We start from the raw sequence: 21,996 nt of genomic DNA, 5'->3' as shown, positions 1-21,996 counted from the left end.
TCCTTTGGGGAATGAAGCCATATCAGGGGTGGCCTCTGTTGTTGGCAGGCCGACAAATCAGTCTTCGTAAGTAGAAGACCATGTTGATGAGTCCATCTATAACCTCCATCCCTGACACTATGGCCCTTTTGTCACAAGCCCACTGGGCAAGGAGGGGGTGACTGGGGAAAGACCCTGAATGACATCCACAGAGTAGGGCATCTTGTCCATCTAATGATTAAGATCCTCCTCTACCAGGGTTGCTTTTTGATGAATAGTCACATGAGACAAATATCTTCATGCCCTATGTCCCTTCAGAAAAATCTATCCATACACCTACTTGTCACCAGTTTTCCAGTTGTGCTTCTCCTTGGGTAGACCCTGTGTAGCTGGGCCCCCAGCAGACACTAAACCAAGTGTGGGTGATGGTTGAATGAGGTCGAAAAAATAACCCGGAGACCATAATGGAGACATAGGTTTCCTGGGGGAAATTACATACAGGGTGTCCAGGAGCAGCCAAGTAGACAAAGCATCTGCTGCTGGGATCTACGTGCAGCAAATTATGTGTAACCACTTAGCCTAGCAACTACCTGTAGCCTCTCCCTCCTTGCACAGCCAGCATTCCAAGGAGATCAGGGGTTGCCATCCAGACTCTCTTTCTTACAAAGGAGATGCTCCAGGTTGGCTACCTCCGGAGCCCCTGACCTTGAATCCCAAGCAACACGTTCTGCCTGATGGGGATATAGAGGGAGGACAGGATCTCTACATTCTCGAGAGAGTGATTAGCAGGGACAGTCAGGGTGTGTTTGCACAAACAAGTTTTCCAGCACATACCATACAGACCCAAATATTCAGTCACTAAATATTTCAGTCACTGGCCATCTAGTCAAACCACTAGCCATTGTTTATGAATTAATACAGACCCCTATCTTGGGCCATCTCTTCTTCCAGGAAAAATGAATAACTAGATGTATTCTTTGAACTGTACAATACCCTTCATTATTATAATTCAGAGTTGCCTCAGAGTGGGCCAGTAGTGGTGAGCTATCTGCTTTCTGGATGGGCCAGCATATCATGCTGACTAAAAACGAGGCATGAATTTTTTTCTTCCTCTGTCAACCTTAGTCATAGGGAACACCCCAGGAAGCTGTATGTGTGATTCAGGAAAGAGGAAACAAGATAGCAAGGAAAAGGTCCATAGATATCTGGGCCACGTGCTCATTCAACTTTCTAAGCAGTCAAGATCTGTACATGCTACTCTGAATGCCAACTTTATGGTTTGGTGGGCCAGCCAACACCAAGTTTATAACAGGCAGCTCGTGTTCACTTGGTGGCCCGTGGCCAAGTGTTGAGTCTCAACTACGGTCCAGTAGTAAGCCAAAAGCTGTTTCTCAAAAGAAGAATAACCATCTACAAAGTATGGCCGCGCTTTGTTCCAAAATTCTAAAGGAGGTATGCAGTATAATTCACCTGCCAGGGCCCACCCACCAAGGCTCCATACACATCTCAGTCTACACAGACACTTCAAGTAGCATCAGATCTACTGGGTCACATGGCAGAACAGTTCTACAGCACACTGGACCTGTTGCAGAGTATTCTCTTCTTCTGGACCATATTTTGACCCATTTCTGTAACCACCCAAATATACACATGATATACAATCACTTCTATTTTTTCTCCACAAATTTACAACTTGAGTAAGAAAAGGGGCTATTTGTTGTCTGTTCCTCAAATACTCTAACACATGTGGGGACTCTACCTATCCTTATTGAAATATTTAAGGAAAGGGTAGCCCCCTAAGACTGGCCTTCCTCAGGGCACTGGTGACTGACATGTGACTGACATATAGGACATATAGGTCCTAAAAATGAAGGAAGGGGCCAAAAGGTGATGACTAGAAGACCACTCCTCTGACACCAGAACAATTTGTTACAAAGCAAAAAATTCAGTTAATCACCTCTTCAATTTTTTCCACTGCGCTGAGCACTCAGTTTGACTGATGGACCAGTCATTTTGGCCCTACAGACTGTAAATAACAACCCTAAGTTTCCATGAAAACGGAGGCCTTCAGTGAAACAGGGGATCATTTTGACTATGTGAACCTTATAATTCCAAACTATTTGCTTCTTATCATATTTACTTTGTATTTTTTCAGGCCAAACTGAACAAAAATGCTAATTTAGCCCAGTTTGAAAAACAAAGAAGACAGAGATTTCACTTGAAATGGGATCGTTCTTATTCTTGTCATCTCCACCTCGGACATAGACATTTAATATTTAAATGTTATTCCCTGTGAGACCTGGACTTTCAGCATTTTGTGGCTATGACAGAATTCAAATTTCAGATTCTACCTTGTGTGAAAATATCATTTCAAAGTGTGTGCCCCAGGAGAATAATAATAAACCTGAGTGTTGGCATTTTTTAAAATGAACCTTTTGCAGAGGTCTCTTAAAATATTGCTTATTCTCTCTTCTTCCTAGACAACAGCAGGTAAACCATGATGCCTTTCATTTCCCCCAAGTTCAGTCTGAATCAGTTACCAAATTACTTATTGTAAGCAGAATGAGTAACTGCAAAATGAAGTAAGATTATTGTGTCTGCATTTAATACATTAATTATAATATATTATAATAGGCTAACCTTGCCCTTTTATTCTAATTTAAAATGTTACATTAATTGTCTCTAATTATAATTTGACTATTAAAAGCATGTCTGTTGTTTTCCTTTGTTATTAGTATAATCCTGAAAACACCTGCCGACAATCTACTAAGTACTAAGGTTGCAGTGATTAATAGTAGCAAATCCTATGAAATCACTTTTTATCCTCAAGCAGTCTGAATAAATTGGGCCGTTAAAATATCTTAGCTTAAATGCTACATTGCTCTGGCATGTTTCATAAGGTTGCATCAGTTGTCACTTTGCATCCCATAATTCACTCAGCGTGACAAATGCAACATGCAGGATTTAACCGTGTACTGTTCATTACTGACTTGGTCTGGCCAGGCTTAGTGGGGGAGCATGTCCTCCATAAAAACATTAATAAAATTACGGAAACAATAGTTTTAAGATTTCCTTTTTTTAAATTTCCTTTTAAAAAAGAAAAAGGGGTGGGGGGACAAACCATAAGAGACTCTTAAAAATAGAGAACAAACTGAGGTTTGATGGAGGGAAGTGGGTGGGGGATGGGCTGGATGGGGGATGGGTATTAAAGAGGACACTTGTTATGATGAGCACTGAGTGTTGTATGTAAGTGATGAGTCACTGAATTCCACTCCTGAACCCAATATTGCACTGCATGTTGACTAACTAGAATTTAAATAAAAATTTGAAGAAAAAAGATTTTCTTTAAAGATCATTTTCTTGTTTGGATCCTTCCAGACTTTTTCCATAGTGTCTATGGAATAGTATTCCAATGACTTCCTGAAAGAGAACGACTTTAAGCAAATACACACTGTAAGCGCTATATTTTGACATATGCCAGAATGACTATCTAATTTCTGCATTAATTAGAGTCAGCTCTTTTGCTGTGCACTCTTTATATGACCGAAAAGGTAATTAACAGAAAGGTAGAAACATGGAGGAAAGCATTGTCGGGTTTCTATTGAGCTTTTTGTTTCCTAAGTTTGTTATGGTCTGTTTTTATGTGTTAAGACCTTCTGCCTTAATTGAATCTATTAACAGATTCAAAAAAAAAATCTGAATTTTACATCAAGAAGCCAGAATTGGCAAGTATTTTAAAGCCTTCTACCACTGTGCCATTGGCATATGTGGCAACAAGAGAGTCCCCCAAACTTCAAGGTAAGTCTGAACATGAAATTGCAATCAATCAACCAATAAAATAAAAGTTCAATAACTAAAATAAATTGTCAGAAAAGGTAACCCACCTTAAACAGTATTCTGAAACAAATGGCTGAGAAATTTGAATACACCCAAATTCCAGTCATAATTTCAGAAGCAGGGAATTGTTAAAATTACTGTATTCTATACCTGAAAATAATGTGACCCTGCATGTTAACTAACTGGAATTAAGATAAAGACTTCAAATAAAAAAATAAATAAGCAAATAAATTAAAAGTTTAAAAAAATTATTTATACAAAAAATACACCAGAAGCCTATGATTCTATTTGCAGCACAATCAGTTGCACAGTGAAAGAAAATGTTAGTGAAGAATGAGCCTGATGCTCAGAGAAAGCAAAGGACCAGACCCATACAGACACTTCCTCAGAGTCGAGATGGATGCATCAGGATCTCATGATTCCAAGACATCAGAAGCCAGAATCACCCAACCACCTCCCGGGCTCCAATTCCATTCTGGTACCACCTCCAGAGTGTAATTTGGCTTCCCAGGTAAGTTTTCAACAGAAACACTGTTGAACCATAGAGATAACATTCCGGTCCCCTTGACATTCACTTATTCAACAAACAGTAATTGAGCAACTTCTGTGTACCAAACATCCTGCCAAAAACTGGGAAATACGGTACTGAACTACTGCCCTGTGGACCAGAAGTCTAGCCAGAGAGCAGACATTAAATAAATTAACATACAAAGAAATGTATAGGGACAGCTGAGTGGCTCAGTCAGTTAAGGGTCTGCTTTCGGCTCAGGTCATGATCCCAGGGTCCTGGGATCCAGCTCCGCATTCGGCTCCTTCCTCAGCAGGGAGTCTGCTTCTCCCTCTTCCTCTGCCTGCTACTCCCCGTGCTTGTGCCCTCTGTGTCTCTCTCTGACAAATAAATAAATAAAATCTTAAAATATATATATATATATAATTATACATTTTATTAAGTGTTACAAAGAAAGGATAAGAAACAATAACTAGAAGGACATAATTTGATCAGAAGGTCAGGAGGGCCCTCTGTGCGGAAGAGATGTTTAATTGATATTTGAAACGTGCAGTAACCTGGCAAAGCGTTGGGTAGGAACAGCACCCACAGAGGGACCAACAGGCCTGAGGACCTGGAAGCAAGAAGGGCTTGGAGCCTGTGAGGATTTCCATCCAAGAAAATACCAGTGTGAATAAGGTGAAGGGGGATGGAGGGGCGTGGTGCCAAAGACAAAGCTGGAGAGGGAGGGAAGGCTCAGACCCTCAGACCAGGCAGTGCCAAATTCCTTAGAATTTGGACTTCATTCTGATAGTAGCCAGACACAGAAGGATTTCAAGATTGAGAGGAACATGATCTAAATGATATTCCTTAAAGATCACTCCAGTCATCCTATGGAGCAAGAACTAGAAGGGATTGAGAGTGGTGGTGGGGAAACAAGTTGGGAGCTCTTGTGGAAATCCAGACAAGAGATGCACACTGTGACTAGGATGCAGACAAGTCCCCGTGAATTATAAATTACTAAAGTGGCATTTCAATTTAACCATCAGTCTCTTCTTATTTTGGCCACAGGGTTTCCATGCTCGGCTCTGGCTACAATGCCAAAATATAGATTCCACACCACACCTGGTTGACGGCTACCCTCTGGTTCTGCTTCCCCGGACTGCGTTTGGGTCACCAGCTGGCCTCCTCCTTGGATGCCATCCTTATCTCCTCTCACCCGAGATGCAACATTTGAACAGGACAAGTCCCTCAGTAATGAGCCTTGGGAACAAGGATGTATAAAGAACCTGAATTAGCGAGTTTGCCACTTGGTCTTCCTATGGTGAACATTGGCTCCCCTTTGTAGCTGTAACAAATGACTAGGGTCAATGTTAAGAGCTCAAGAGCTCCATCTCCATTAGAAAATCAGTCGTTCTCGACTGATAATAGCAGTTACTGAGCACTCAGCATGTGCCAAACCCTATTCTAAGCACTTTACTTGAATCCACCCATCTCCATGCATTTAAACATTGGAATGTTCCAGGACTCATCCCTCATCCTCTACTCTATCTGGACTCACTCCTTAAGTGAGCTCATCCATTTCCATGGTCTCAATGCCATCCATACACTGACAACTCCCAAGTTTCTGTCGCCTCTCGCTCTTGACCTCCAAATTGCTATACAGCTGTGTCCTAAACATCTCCACTAGGCTGGCCAATTGTTATCCACCTTTCCAAACTGAACTCCTGATTCCTCCCTTCCAAAAGTAAAACATTTCCCTTAGCATTGCCCACCTAAGTAAAAGGCAATCCATTTTTCCTATTGGAAATCTCTTGTGGAGAGAGAAGATGAGGTCTGCCTTTGCTCTCTTGTTCCATCTTCTCACCAGACTGGGCACACAGGGCAGATAAAGGGGGAGAAAAGGCCATGTGATGGGTGTTCCTGTCTTTGGAGGCTGGTACCCTCTGATGGGCAGCACACACTGCTGTGTCTTTCTTTTAGGAGGCATGTTTGGGGTCTTCCACTCCCTCTGCTCCAACAGCAGTTTCTGGAAGTAGACCCCACAAAGACTCTCCCTATTGAAGGTATCTCATCTTCTTAGGTAGTGACCCCACCTTCTATAGAGTTCTCTCTAGCCCAAAGGATACCCTCTTGTCAAACTCGGGCTCCTCCCATTTTAGCGCTTTCTCCTTGCTCTGTGGCCAGGGGCATCTCCAGCCAGTCTCTCCTTTTACATTTACCAAAGAAAGCCAAGCACCTATTTCTGAGTCTCACAAATTCAGAGAACATGTCACTTCTCAGGGCAGTCCTCCTGAATCCCCCTTTCCTTGACTTGAAGCAGGTGGGGAAAAGGGGAGAAATGTGGAGAATGTGGACAGCTCTCTCTAAAGTGATTCTCTTGCACCAATCCCTTTTCTCATCACTCACTTCTGTTTTAATATACAGGCTGGGGGCACCTGGGTGGCTCAGTCAGTAAAGCATCTGCCTTTGGCTCGGAACATGATCCCAGAATGCCAGGATCGAGCCCTGCATCTGGATCCCTGCTCAGCAGAGAGACTTCCCCTACCCCTCACCCTACTTGTGCTCTCCCTCTCTCTCCTGGGTGCGCTCTCTCTCTCTCTCTCAAATAAATAAACAAAATCTTAAAAAAAAAAAAAAAACAGTCTGAAGGTGGCCTACGTAAGACTTTTGGACCACTTATTAATACATCCTACATAGATACTCTCTCATAGAATATCTCCACTTCCAGCAAATTTTCTCATCTCTGCTTCTCTCTCCCTCTCTCTCTCTCCCTCTCTCTCTCTCTCAATCTATACTGTCCAATACAATAGCCACGAACCACATGTGGCTATTTTAATTAAAATTAATAAAAATTAAAATTCAGTTTCTTGGTTGGTCTAGCCACATTTCAAGTACTTGTTTCTGTCATCGCAGAAAGTTCCGTTAGATGGCGCTGCTCCAGATCCCGAGCTTTCATGACTTACCTCTAACACGGCTTCGGTAGATTGCCCATAACCCAAGTCTGTGGGACTTTTCTCTACAGAACAGCCCTTCAAATGCCAACAGGCAACAAGCACTGAATATCAGGAGTAAATAAGGTCAAGTGTAAAGAACAACAGGCCGTGGAAGTTAGAGAGTATCCACCATGTTTAAAGGAGTAGAGACCCAGCACCAGTCATTGTTGCCATGTGAAAATGTAAACCCAGCAATGTTGGCCCTTTCAAATTTCAACTGTAGCTAGGAATACAGAGATTGATATAAAATCCTAATGTTTAAAATTAAAATAGGTTTTTTTTCCTAATTATATGTGCTCATTTAAAAACAGTCAAGAGACACATAAAGCTATGTGGAATAATAGGTATCACCTGAAATGCCATTACTCTGTACTGACCACCACTAACATTCGGTGACCATATTGTTATGCACCAGCCCCTCCTTATACCTATGCACATGCAAATGTAATTATACCTAAGTAGAACATTATACATGCTACTTTTTCTCCATGGGCAATATTTTGTGACTTTTTCCCTTTTCTTTCCCATGCTTCTTTTTTGACTTTTCACTCTTGGTTCGGCCAAACAAAAAGGTCCAGCTCAAAGATCATCAATTTGTAATTTTTTGTCTTTCACATATCCTAACTCTTTTCATATTCTGTTTCTTGGCTTACGTTTTCTAGAGAGAAAAAAAAAATCTAATATTCTGCTGTGCAAACCATTGACCAGCCTACCACTAGTTTAATCAGCTTGAAGGAGACCTGAGTCCTACTCCTTAATGCACTATGGATGGAGGTAGCACCCAGCTTCTTCAGCTCTCAGGGCAGCTGAAAGCTGAAGAAGGCTCAAAAATATTTCTGCTGCATACTGAATAGTATAGCACAAGAATTAAAAGCAAAATTTCTGAGCGAAACTAGATTTAAATTCTGAATTTACTACCTTACTGTGTGACCTTGAGCCACCTACTTAGCCTCTCTGTGCTGAATTTTCCCTGTCTCAGAATTAAGAATCATAATAGTACCGAATTCTTAGGATTGTTCTGAGGATATATGTGTAAAAGGCATAGAACAGTATTTGGCCCGTGGTAAATATTAAATAAATGTTAGCTAATGATAATTTTTTGTTATTTTTCCCCTAATCTGAAGAGTGTACAGTTGTCAAAGCTTCCATTCAACAGGACCACTGAAGAGAAAGGCTCTTTTCTACCTGATAGGTATCTCTGTAATTCAACGAGAATTCTTTTATATTTTAGGAAATCATAACATCCAAAATATCTACTGTGCTTCTGTTTTCAGTGGTTTCAGGCTAAACAAGTTTCTACCATTCATTTATAAGACCTTTAAAGAATGAGCTTTCTTCTCTCTCCCTTTCTTGACCATTATGGTGTGAGCAGTTGACGCTGTTCCTCACCATGTCTTCTCACAGACTTTCAGGATCAAGTGATTCTTGGCCAAGAAATAAAAGCAGAATCATTCCACTCCCCCAATGAATTCAGATAAAACTGGTGACAAAATCAGGCACAGCTCTGAGAGGAGACACTGGAAAAGAATGAAGCTGGGTCTATAAGGAATTATACATGAGATGCCACACATATGTCTGCTGTATGAAGGTCACCAACATCTTACCATATCATGCTGAAAACACCACTACTATCTGAACAACTGGACATGCTCTACTGGGAAATTGATTTTTCTCCTGTTTCTATGCTTCTGTAAGAGTAGGTTGGTTCACTAATAACTATGTGAAACTTTGGGGTGCCTGGGTAGCTCAGTCGAGTGAACAACCAACTCTTGGTTTCACTCAGGTCTTGTGGGTCACGGGGTCAAGCCCCATGATGGGCTCCACATTCAGAGGGGAGTCTGCTTGAAAATTATCTCTCTCTGTCCCTCCCCCGACTCACACACATATGCACTCTCCTTCTCACTCTCTCTAATAAATTAATAAATCTTTTTAAAAAAATAACTTGTGAAACTTTTGTTGGGGAGAGAGAAGGAATAAGTTTCATTCATAAATGAAGGAGACCCTCTTCTAGTCCTCAAAGAATCCTCAACCTAGTAGAGGAGTTAAATACATCACCAATCACTATAATACAAGGAGAAAATAACAGGGTCATAAAAAGGGAGTAAGTAGACCCTTAAATTGTTGCAGAAACTTTGGTCACATGGTCCCCCTTTGTTTTGGAATTTAATCCAGCTGCTCTCTTCAGCAAATTACAGATAAATGGAGTTGTATAAACTATGTCTTGGGGATAAAATTTTCACACTGTGTATTGATCAGAAGAGGCAGTGTGTGTTGCAGTAACAAATAAGCCAAAAGTTGAATTAGAAGAACATTTACTTCTTGCTTATCATAAATTGACAGGCTGGATCCGCTTATCATAGCTGCTGAGAAGTCCAGGCTAATGCGAGCTCCACCTCAACACATGCATACACCATAGTAAAAGGTAATTTGTTGGTTTGGGGTTTTGTTTTTTTTTAAGCATGTCCAGTTATGTTTCTTAGCATTTCTGCCTAGAAGAAACACCCTTCATTTCCGCTCACGTTTTATTTGCCAAAGCAAGTCACATAGCCTCACCAAGTTCACCAGGTGAAGGATGTCTAGTCTTCTCACCAGAAGGACCCCTGCATGCTTGAAAGAAGTGATCAGTCTCACCACTCTCTGACCCAAATATGCACACACACACACACACACACACACACACACACACACAAGTATCTTTTTTTTCTGGGACTGATCTCAACTCCCTCTAGATCCTAACTCCCAGTGATGTGCAAGAATCCTGTTCAGGATTTCCCTACAGACCTTTGATTACTTCTAACCCCCATTCCCTAAAGACTCTCAAATGTAATGGGAGAAGTTGGGTCAAGGCCCTCAGACCAGTCCTTTGCCTTGTCCTCTCCCAATGCCCTGCTCTTCCTGAGCTCTAAGCTCAGGCCTCCAAATTTGAGAGTTTTGTTATTTAAAGGAAAGCTTTGGCTACCCTACAACCCAGCAATTGCACTACTGGATATTTATCCTAAAGATACAAACATAGTGATCCGGAGGGGCATGTGCACACAAATGTTTATAGCAACAATGTCCACAATAGTCAAACTGTGGAAAGAACCTAGATGTCCATCAACAGATGAATGGATAAAGAAGATGTGGTATATATACACAATGGAATACTATGCAGCCATCAAAAGAAATGAAATCTTGCCATTTGCAACGACGTGGATGGAACTAGAGGGTATTATGCTTAGCTAAATAAGTCAATCAGAGAAAGACAATTATCATATGATCTCCCTGATGAGGAAGTTGAGAGGCAACGTGGGGGTTTGGGGGGTAGGAAAGGAGTAAATGAAACAAGATGGGATCAGGAGGGAGACAAACCATAAGAGACTCTTAATGTCACAAAACAAACTGAGGGTTGCCGGGGGAGGGGGGCAGGGAGAGGGGGGTGGGGTTATGGACATTGGGGAGCGTATGTGCTACGGTGAGTGCTGTGAAGTGTGTAAACCTGGCGATTGACAGGCCTATACCCCTGGGGCAAATAATATATTATGTGTTAATAAAAATAAATGAATAAATAATAAATAAATTTGGGAATTCAGAAAGGCATGTTCTTTTCAACAAAGCCTGGCTTTCAATAACTGCCTCACAGTAGATTTAACAAATCCACTGTAAGAGGTATGAATTGGACAATGACAAATCAGCTATGTGAAAACGTGAAACTCTTTATTTTTATATCTGCACACACTTGACAAGCTTCCACTCTTGCTTGACAGCAAAAAAAAAAAAAAAAAAAAGAAAGAAATTTAGTCCAATCCACCAAAGTTGGCCCATCCCAGAAGCATCTTTTGATTCACTTCAGGAATTACTATCTCAGTCAACATCATCCAAATCTCTTCCCAGCTTCCTTCTACTCCTTCCCTTTGACTCTACAGCCTGGGGGAAGGGCTGCCCCACTCAATTCTACAGGTGGGTTCCAGGCACACAGGAAAACTCAGACATCCTTCCCAAGTCATGTGGTGAGGGCCCAGACACTCGCCATTCCTCTCAGCTGCACCACTCCATGGTTTTTTCCTACCTAGTTGTGGGTAAAGCACATCTGTCAACCCCACAACTTCATGGGAATTCCTAAAGAAGGCACCAGCTTCATGTTCTAAAACTGCCTTTCAAGTCCAATGGGACACTCTCAGGGACCCCTGAGGCTGGTGAAAGATGCAGAGAGAACAGGGCAAGGACCCTTCATACCCCCGCAAAAAGGAGAAAGGGGAAAGGACCAGAAGCCTAATATAACACTTCTTAAAGTGTGCCTTCTCTACAAAAGTCCCTTCTCCTCTCCAAGATGGCTTTACATTTTCTCCTCTAGGCAAGAAGATGTTGAACCAGCTCTGGGATCACAGTCATTTTCGTTCAACCATGACAAGCTGTCATTGGTTGTGGACTTGGCTAATGCAAGTGTGGGTAGTCACCAAGAAAGGAAGCCGACCTTGTGGTCCAATGTTTTAAGTTATTTCCACATGTAAATACTTCATAATTGATCCCTCTACAACTTGATCATTGAAGGTCAAGCTTGTAACTTATCTTTTGTTCCCTAAAATGTATAGTGCACAAAAGCCTAATTAATATTTTTAAATAGTGAACATACAATATATAACCGATACTTTGAAAAAGTTTTCACTATCATCCCCTCATATTTCTTCTGCCTCTTTGGTCACAGGTCCTTACATAGAAGAATCCATTGACACCTTCTGCCCAAAAGTCAGGAGTAACACAACCTGGGGGTGGGTTAAGGTTCACAGGTGTTGGATTCAGACCAGTTGGAACATAAACTGGCTTTCCAAGGACAATCAATCAAGAATTGAAAAGAAGTGGGGGCGCCTGGGTGGCTCAGTGGGTTAAGCCTCTGCCTTCAGCTCAGGTAATGATCCCAGGGTCCTGGGATCGAGTCCCACATCAGGCTCTCTCCTTGGTGGGGATCCTGCTTCTCCCTCTCTCTCTGCCTGCCTCTCTGTCTACTTGTGATTCTGTGTCTGTCAATAAAATAAATTTTTAAAATCTTAAAAAAAAAAAGAATTGAAAAGAAGCCAAGAATTGGGTCAAGCCTAAAGAGTCAGCGTTGGGTTCTATTTCTTATTTTATTAGGAAAGATTATCTATTTATCTTCAGGTCAGTCGAAATGAAGGTCTTTCAAGTTTTTACACTTTTTATGTTGTTTCCACATATTGAGTAACAGGAATAGAACGTTCTATCATTCTCTCCTTCCTCTCACTCCCTCTCAGCACACATACACAAACACACAAGTCTTACACATAGAGAGGGTATTCCCCAGTTATTTTAGCGGTCAGTGAACCAATATGTGTAAAAAGTTTTGCAATCTGTAATAGGCTTTGAAAATGTAAGTTCGTTTTTGTAGAAAATGACAATTTTTATTATATCTTTTGAACAGTATTCATGGAGTGTTAACTTCATGGAGTTGCAACTCTTAACATTGCAACAATAGAACACAATAGACATGACTATGGCAACAGGCATCACAAAAACATGGTTTGAACCTGACTCTGTCATCCACTAGCTGGGACCCTGAGCAAGGTTCTTACACTCACAGAGGCTTAACTACACCACCTGTAAAATGGAGATAATACCTCAGAGGAATATGGTCAGGATTAATGTATATTTAAAGCACTTAATGAATATATAAAGAGCTCGGTAAAGAGTCCATTATTACTTTTCACTACTTTATTTGATTTTTTTAAATTTTTCCTACCTTTTTTTCACTTTTGTCAATGTCCACTTTGCTTCTCTTGGACTCTTGCTTGATAGTGCAGGAGAATATACATTCCTGGGTCTGCCTTCGGCTCAGGTCATGATCCCGGAGTCCTAGGATCCAACTTTGCATCAGCTCCTTGCTCAGCAGGAAGACTGCTTCTCTCTCTCCCACTCCCCCTGCTTGTGTTCCCTCTCTCGCTGTCCCTTTCTCTGTCAAATAATAAATAAATAAAGCCTTTTTTAAAAAATACACATTCTTAGGAAGCTGAGCACTCTCCTTGGTGAGCATCCTTCCACAAGTGTTGTAGGAGGCTTACTTGGTAAATATCAAAAACAGGTCCTCTCTATACCTGAAGCATCCGATCTTATCTAGAGAGCCATTAGAAGCTAAGCAAAAAACAGAGGTAATTCTATTATGCCAGCTCACAAGGGGTCTCTAGCACCATGAGAAACCTTTGCTTAAGTATTTGGCAGTTCCCAACCTTATTATACCCACTGCATCATATCTGATGAACTACTATAAGGGCTTTGGCACAGATGAAATATGTTGCAGATTATATACAATTCCCCCTTCTCCAGCTCTCTCTCATCCTCGAAAGTTCACACAAATGCCTGAGTCCCATGTCCTTGGATGACCTCATTATACAGATCATTTAGAGTTTCCCCTAATTTCTGGTGAGTAATTCATTTTAAAACTTTGGTCACCACTAGTAAGTACGAATTACTTGTGACACACCTCACAATGGACATATATCAATTAAGAACAGCTGCTCCTATTGAGGGCTACTGGAATTAGTCAAAAAATATTGATGTGAAGTGACAGCTATTAGAATTTGCAGCAATCCAACCTATCTTATCATCTATACTCAGTTATATGTTAAATTTTATAATTCACTAAAAAAAGCTTTACTTCATTACTTATGCTTATTCTTCAATGATCCAAAGTGTTTAAAAGGACACCTGTTTTAGAAATGGTTGTTACATTTTCTTATCTCAAATATTCTTCATGTAGCTGCTCATGGTCACTTGGAATATCATGAATTGACTGCCACCCAGCTTTTATTAAACAGTTTTTAATAATGCAAGACTTATAAAGCAACTTGTGTTGAAACATGTTTCTATTTTTTTCTTTGTGTAGTATAATTAAGAATGAAATATTATATTTATTCGCCAGCATGTGTACTCCTGTATAGTTCATAATTGTGACTATTTCTAGAATAATTAGATGGAAAGCAAATAAAATTAAAGATACTTAATATAAATGTTTACCCTCAAGATACACCACCCATATTAAAGTGTCTGTAGATCTGGTGCTTATCTCAATGGGCAACCAACAGATGGAGTGCTCTGTTTGTCACATTATTTTGGAGCTTCTAAATGTGCCTAGTGGGAATTCCATTACTTGCACCAGCTGTACAGGTGACATCCTTGCCTTCCACTTGCCAGATTCAGAATATATGAGGCAGTTTTAAGCATGATTTTAAAATACAACATATGCAAATATGGCCATACTTGACATATTTACTCTGGTGCAAAAAAGAAAAAAATTTTGTCCTTTCTGCTTTAACCCCTGGAATTATGGGTTGTATAGTTTTCCATCTTCTGAATCTTTTTGCAAAAAGGTAATTTGATGGCTTTCTACATAAGGAGAAATTTTAAAGTCTTTTTTTTAAATACATACAGAAGGGAAACATGATTTCTTTTCTGTTGGAAAACTTTATAAAGAGTTCTTATTTTCTTATCAAAGAGAATTAAATGACTAAAAGAATCTGACAGACAGCTGGAAGGTACACTCAACCTGGAAATATCTTCTTTCCCAATGCCTGGAAGTTCTCCCTTAATGATGCATTATTTGCAATTCAGCATCTCTGTCCAGGCCCCCCTTTTATAACATGCAAAAAGCAGAGCCAAGATTGAAATCAAGTTTCACTAGCTACAGTGGTCTTACAACTCTCCCCTAGAACATACTGCTTCCCTTGGAGAATAATCACTAACAAAGTACAGTTGACCCTTATAAAATATGGGGGTTAGGGATGCCAATGGCCTTACACACTCAAAAATCCATGTATAACTTTTGACTCCCCCAAAACTAATACACTTCCTGAGCCTCAAATTCTGCCTCTATAAAATAAGAGTATTTATAGTTCTCAGGATCTAGACCTACCTTTAGGTCTCAGAGTCTTTGGGGGTTTAAAAACAGACAAGAGAGGCACCTGGGTGGCTCAGTGGGTAAAGCCTCTGCCTTCGGCTCAGGTCATGGTCTCGGGATCCTGGGATCGAGCCCCACATTGGGCTCTCTGCTCAGCTGGGAGCCTGCTTCCTCCTCTCTCTGTGCCTGCCTCTCTCCCTACTTGTGATCTCTTTCTCTCTCTCTGTCAAATAAATAAATAAAATCTTTTAAAAAATAAAATAAATAAATAAAATAAAAACAGACAAGAATGTTTGGTCAAGAAGAATCTTGGATTTTACTGGAGGAATGAGGTCCAACATTAGGAGTCAGGTCATGTTCCAGTTCACACCTGACTCAGAGGTTTTATAAGCCAGAATGTTACCATATTTTCTCAGTCTTCTCTGAGAAAACACCCCCTGCAAATACCCACGTACCAAGGGGTTATCTTGTCTGTGGACTGTATTTGTTATGACAGTCCATGATTTAAGAAAACCAACTTGGGTTCTCCACTGTTCTTTGAAGAAGGCACTTACCCTTGTTTTCGTATTAGTGAACCTGGTTCTTATCAGAGAAATGAGAGAATGAATCGCCATTCTCCTGCCATCCTTAGGGGAAACTGGAGAAAACAAAAAAGAGAAACTTTCCATCTGTCAGGTTCACTTCCTATTTTAATTTCAAATTAAAATTCTCATGATTAATAACTGTGTAATATTCATAGCTAGAACAGGCTAAAAGGTTATTATAAGGATTACTACAATGACTTACAAGGCACCAAAATGTAGGAGATGCTCAATAAATGCTCAGTCCCTTCTTCCCTCAGCGCCCCAAAGTCAATTCCTTCTGCAAGTTTTTATATCCTTCAGCCTTCTCCTGTATATCCCTATACACGCACACGCGCGCACACACATGCGCACACACACACACACACCCCTCTTAACCTGGTGGTTTTGAAGAAAACAAATAAAAGAAGCCTCCACCAGGAAAGTCTATGAGGTGAGGGATTTTCAAGGGGTCTGTCATTTCCTCACAAAGGAACTCACCAGAAATTGTGTTCTCTCCTTGGAGACCTAAATGGCTCTGTCTCTCTAGTCTAATGGCTAGATTTGGCTCAGCTGGGCTGCCCAGCACTCTTCCCTCCGAGTTCCCACCCCCTTAGGTCCTGACGTGAGCAAAACATCCTCAGGCACCCTCAGGCCAGCGCTACATGTCCAGGTCCACAACGATATGATTTATCTCAACCTGTCTTCTTCACAATGCCTCTTCAGGAACACAGAAGCCATTGAGCCTGGATTCAAATCACATGGTTCAAACCCAAAATGACTTTAACATTTGTTCCTTTCAGAGACCTTCTCGACAGAGTTTTATAAGCTGATGGTTTATATAGAGCAGGATTTCAGACTCCATATCTTCTCCCTTTTTTCTCCTGACAAGGAAAAGTTTTGGAAACAATATATATTTGTTCAGCCCAGGAAGAAGTGGGGGAACGGGAATATATTTATTTCACTTTAAAAAAAGAAAGAAACACTTAAACCCAGCGCTCAGTACACAGAGCGATGCCTCCAGAAACTGAAAAGGGATAAACCTGAGCACATTTAATGTTAGAATCTGGCCAACAGTTCTAAAGATTGGTTTCCAAATCTCAGCCCTAAAATCATTTCTTTCTCTCAGCGCACAGATACCAGGGAGCCAGTGGACCAAAAAAGGTGGATGGATAATTGGGCAGCAGCACAACTCATTTCCCAGTTGGCAACCTTTTAAAGCCTTTTAAATCCTAAATAGCAACTGGCCTTTCCATTCCTCCTTTTCCTCCTTCTGGCTGATGCCTGCAACAGACTGTGCTGCCTCTGTTCTGATGGGCCTGAAAACTCTGTCCACTGCCTATATCAGGAAAAACACCCAATGCAAACCATCTGAAGATAAATAACCAGCCATTTAATAACACAGAATGTTTCCTGGTATCCAAGCTTCTGCCTAATAGTAAAATCCTGTTTTCAGCTCGGGCTACAAATAGGGAAGTTGTTCGTCTCCTGAAAGATGGTGAAATAAACACCATCTTTGGTCAGCAAGTATACAAAGAAAGCAGAACCTATAACCAAGCCTCCAGCAGCTCAGCACTGGGGAAAGGCAGAACTATGGTGCTACACAAACCAAGTAAGAATTCTCAGGTTCATAAGGATTTACAGCAGGCTCTTTGCAGAGCCATTTTGGGGGAAACAAATCTTAGCAACACCAAAATGAAAAAATTTGTATTTAGAACATTAATTCTCAACTCTGACTACACATGAGAATCAATCACCTGGGGAGATGTTTTTAAATATAAAATTTTTTTAAATATAAATTTTTAAATTTAAATTTTTTAAATATAAATTTTTAAATTTAAATTTTTTAAATTTAAATTTTTAAATTTAAATTTTTAAATGTTTTTAAATATAAATGCTTAAATATAAATATAAATATATTTTTAAATATAAATGCTTAAATATAAATGCCGAGAGATTTTGCACTCTTTAAAAAAGGAAAAAAACAAAAAAACAAAAAATCTTCACCAGGAATTCTGATGTGCAGCCAGGACTGGGAATCACTGACTTACAATGAATGGAGAGAAAGCTTACAAACAGAAACCAGAGATCAGAACTCTGCTTTCAGAAACATCCCAGAACAGATCCACCTGACAGATAAAGATCAACGGGACCTGGATAGCAAAGGCAGAGCAACCTGCATTACCTCCTCAACCTGCAATAGCCCCATACTGGAAAATTCAGTTTTTGTATCATGTAATATACAGTATGGTCATTGGTTAGTAGAGTGGCCAGCTGGGCCAAAACTGGAATGCAGAGTCTAGTTCCTCACTACTCAAAACATAGTCCTTAGACCAGCAGCGAAGGCATCACCTGGGAGCTTGTTAGAAATGGACATTCTTGAGGATGTCCATGGTGGTTCAGTCGGTTAAGCAGCTGCCCTCAGCTCAGGTCAGGATCTCAGGGTCCTTGGATCGAGCCCCACATTGGGCTCCTTGCCCCGTGGGGAGCCTGCTTCTCCCTCTCCCTCTCCTTCTGCCTGCCGCTCCTCCTGCTTATATGCTCTCTCTCTCTCTCTCTCTGGCTATCTCTCTCTCTGTGTCAAATAAACGAACAAAATCTAGACAGAAAGAAGGAAGGAAGGAAGGAAGGAAGGAGGGAAGGAAGGAAGACAGGGACATCCTCAGCCCCACCCCAGTCCTGCTGCATCAGAATCTGCATTTTAGCAAGCTACTGTCAGGTAATAAACTCACTCATTCAAGTTTGAGAAATAATGGTCTTGCTGTTTATGGAACTGACAAGCTAGTGATCCCTCCAGAGACTTGTTTTTATGAAGTGATAGGAAGGATGGACTAACAATAAATAAATAAATAAATAAATAAATAAATAAATAAATAAATAAATGAATAAATAAAAGAATAAATAAAAGAATGGATGGGAAGTTTGTTCTGTTTGTTTTGTTTCTGATTTGTTAAATTTGTTAAAGAATAAGGGTTTTACAGTCCTCAAAAAGTTAAAAATAGAACTACACTACAATCTAGTAATTACACTGCCAGGTATTTACCTGAAGAATACAAAAATACTGATTCAAAAGGGTATATGCAGCCTGATGTTTATGGCAGCATTATCAACAATAGCCAATTATGGAAGGAGCCCAAATGTCTATTGACTGATGAATGGATAAAGAAAATGTGGTATATTGGACTATTGGACTATTACTCAGCCACAAAAAAGAATGAAATCTTGCCTTTTGCAACAATGTGGATGGAGCTAGGGAGTATTATGCTAAGTGAAATAAGTCAGTCAGAAAAAGACAAATATCATATGATTTCTCTCATATGTGGAAATTAAAAAATTAAACAGATGAACATAGGGGAGGAAAAGAAAAAAGGCAAACCAGAAAACATATTCTTAACTATAGAGAACAAACTGAGTGTTGCTGGAGTGGAGGTGGTTGGGGGGACGGGCTAGATGGGTGATGGGTATGAAGGAGGGAACTTGTGATGAACACTGCGTGTTGTTATGCATGTGATGAATCACTAAATTCTACACCTGAAACTAATATTACACTGCATGCTAGCTAACTAGAATCTGAATAAAAACTTGAAACAAAAAAAAAGAAGAAGAAGAAGAAAAAGAAGGGATTTAGTCCATCAGTGTTTGAAGAGAAAGGAGGAGGCAAGGACAAAGGATGATGTGTTCTCAGACCCAGGAGAAAAATAATGATGATGATGATGATGATGATGAAGTCAACAGATAAAGGAGTGCTTTTCCTAAAAGGCTCAGTGAGAACCTGGTCACAAAGGAGTACATTTCCAGAATCCAGAAGATGAACCAAGACACGAAGGAGAAATCTCCCCACTGCTGTCCATAACCCAGGATTGCGCTAACACAGACATAATTGCTGGGTGGGAAGGACTGGCCAATAGCAGTCTTGGCACATGCATTGACATTTTCTTTTTTTTTTTTTTTTTTTTTTTTGAGAGAGTGAGAGAGGGAACACAAGCAGAGGGAGTGGGAGAGGGAGAAGCACACTTCCTGCTGAGCAGGGAGCCCAATGTGGGGCTCGATCCCAGGACCACTGGGATCATGACCTGAGCTGAAGGCAGACGCTTAACGACTGAGCCACCCAGGTGTCCCTGCATTGGCATTTTCAAGATGCATCATCAACCTGAGAGGCAATGGTGAGGCTCCTTGTCAAGGCAGCCACAGTACTACCAGAATGACTAGAACTGTTCCTGAGTACACGTGCCTGGCACGTAGCAGGCATTCAACAAATATCTGTTGAAAAGATGGGTGGATGCAAGATACTACCAGGAGACTTTAGAAATAATTAGAGGGGAAAACCTGCAGGGGAACTGAGCACTACAGAAACAGAGATGGCACAAAGAATCATCAAAGTGTGAAGATGAATTTATGTGACCTCATTTGTACCTATAGACAGTGCAGCGTACATGTCATTATGAGGGCCATATCAAAGAATTCCCAGAGGTATCACATCAAGAGTTTCTTGGAGTAGGTGGACCCTCTCCCGACCATTACTACAAAAATAATGGTCCCCCAAACTTGTTATTCTGAAAATTGGTAAAGAAAAAAATAATGAAGCATTTATTCTGCCTGCCTGCTCTCCATGTGCAAGTAGCCAAATGGTCAATGAAAGGTCTAATAAGAAAATCCCAGTGTTGGGAAAACTAGGTTTCCACAGACAGAAGAATGAAACTGGACCCCTCTCTTACACCACTTACAAAAATTAACTTGAAATGGATAAAGACTGAAGTTTAAGGCCTGAAATCGTAAAGCCCCTAAAACAAAACAAGGAAAAATCTCTTTGAAATTGGTCTCGGCAATGATTTTTTGGATATGACACCATAAGCACAAGCAGCAAAAGCAGAACTAAATGGGCGGGACTACATCAAACTAAAAAGCTTCTGTATAGCTGAAGAAACCATCAACGAAATGAAAAGGCAACCTACCAAATGGGAGACAATATTTGTAAATCATATATCTGATAAGGGATTAATACCCAAAATATAGATAAGGAACAATCCAATTTTCAAATGGGAAAAAGACCTGACATTTTTCAAAGGAAGATCTATAAATGGCTAACAAGTACATGAAAAGTTGTCCAACAACACTATCATCAGGGAAATGCAAGTCAAAACCACAATGAAGCATCACCTCACATCTGTCAGAATGACAACCATCAAAAAGATAAGAGATAACAAATGCTGACTCAGATGGGAGAAAAGGGAACATTTGCATACAAGTGTTACTGGGAATTTAACTGGTGCACCCACTATGGAAAACAATATGGAGGTTCCTCAAGAAATTAAAAATAGAACTACCATATGATCCAGTAATTCCATTTCTGGGTATTAATCCAAAGGGAAAAAAATCAGTATCTCAAAGAGACACCAGTACTCTCATGTTCATAGCAACATTATTCATAATAGCCAAGGCGTGGAAACAACCTAATATCTGTCAGTGGATGAATGACTAGAATGTCACACACACACACACACACACACACACACACACACACACAGTGGAATAGTCTTCAGCCTTGGGGGGAAAAAAGAGAAATCCTGCCACATGCAACAACACAGATGAAAAACTGGGGTATTACAGTAAGTGAAATAAGTCAGACAGAGAAAGAAAAATATTGTATGCTCTCCATATACATAGAATCTAAAAAAAGAAAGGAAAAAAGAACTCAGAGAACAGGTTGGGGTTGCCAGGGGCAGGCGGAATGGGAGAAAGTGGTCAAAGGGTCAAACTTCCATTCTAAGATGAAAATGTTCTGGAGATGTATGGTAACTATATTTAACAATACTGTTCTATATACTTGAAAGTTGCTAAAAGGGTAGATATTAAAAGTTCTTTCCACACACAGAACAGTAGCTATGTGAGGTGATGGGTGTGTCTAACCTTATTTTGGTAATCATTTCACAATATATATGTATATCAAATTTTCTTTTACACTTCAAACTTATGCAATGTTATATGTCCACTGTATCTCAGTTAATCTGGAAAAAAAGAAAAACTCAGCTAAAACATAGTAAAAATAACAGAATGTTATTTATATAACAGAATGTTAACAGAATGTCACAATAAAGAATTTAAGCCAGCAGTTCTTAAGCTTGACTGCACTTGGGAATCACCTTTGGGAGCTTCAAACATACCAATGTTGCCTGGATCCCACCCCCAGAGATTCTGATTTAATTTACCTGGTGAGGGGCCTAGGAATGACACTGGGCAGAGTTAAAATCTCCTTCC

The sequence above is a fragment of the Martes martes genome (genome assembly GCF_963455335.1).
Source record: "Martes martes genome assembly, chromosome: 8".
NCBI lineage: Eukaryota > Metazoa > Chordata > Mammalia > Carnivora > Mustelidae > Martes > Martes martes.
The sequence above is the reverse complement of the archived record's forward strand: the minus strand, read 5'-3'. Positions refer to the sequence as shown.